The sequence below is a fragment of the Otolemur garnettii genome, unplaced genomic scaffold, assembly GCF_000181295.1.
Source record: "Otolemur garnettii isolate 467f Iridium unplaced genomic scaffold, OtoGar3 scaffold00013, whole genome shotgun sequence".
NCBI classification, from domain to species: Eukaryota; Metazoa; Chordata; class Mammalia; order Primates; family Galagidae; genus Otolemur; species Otolemur garnettii.
In genome coordinates, this window is record NW_003852408.1 from 29,244,494 (window position 1) to 29,245,343 (window position 850).

The following is an 850-nucleotide window of genomic DNA, read 5'->3' on the forward strand; positions in this document are numbered from 1 at the left end:
TACTCCTTTGAGCCACAGGCGCCGCCCTAGGTAGGTTTTTTAACAGTGGCTGGTGGGAGTTAAGAAAATTTACCTCTAATGGTCTCACTCTTGTCAGAAATGTAGGAGACAACTTTTGTAATTTTTATTTTTTATTTTTACAAAGGGAGTGGGTGGATAGAGTTCAGTAAGAGAACAGGAAATTGTAAAGAATACTAGCAGAAGGGACTATAAGAGACATAGTATTATGAATAGCAATGTGTAAATGTGACTGACTGTCTTGGGTTCAGCAATATTAACTGGCTGCGTGGCAGTCCCAGCTGAAGTTGGACACCTTCAGTTTGCAGTGTGCCAATTCTAAGGATTGTTGTGATTTTCTGCCCTGGTGCTGGTGGACAAGGCTGCTCGAACCATTTGCAGAATAACACTTTTGCAGGTGGACGGAGGATCAGGGAGGCAAGTGAGTTGAGGGTGACTTATCTTCAGAATCTGACTTCACATCTGTCATTGATGGTCTAAATATAGGTTTGCAGGTCCAGCGCTGGCACCCTGCCTACCAGTGGAGAGTTCGTACCCACAGCATGCGGAGTTGCAGCAACCGGAAAATCTTCATGGGAGGGTTGGGAATATATGTGCAGGCCGGGTGGGAGTGGGATTGTCAGTGCGAAAACAGACCGTCTTGAAACTATGTGTGGGGCAAGAAAACTGATTTTACTCGAATTGTACATTGAAGAGCCCTGAGGGAATTATAGGGAAGGTTAATTCGTTTCCTCCTATCGCCCCGCATATTTTGGTGCGGCCACTAAGCAATAAAAACAGTGCGTACACCAGGGCAACCCGCGCCGCGTGGCGATGACGTCATTCACGGGGG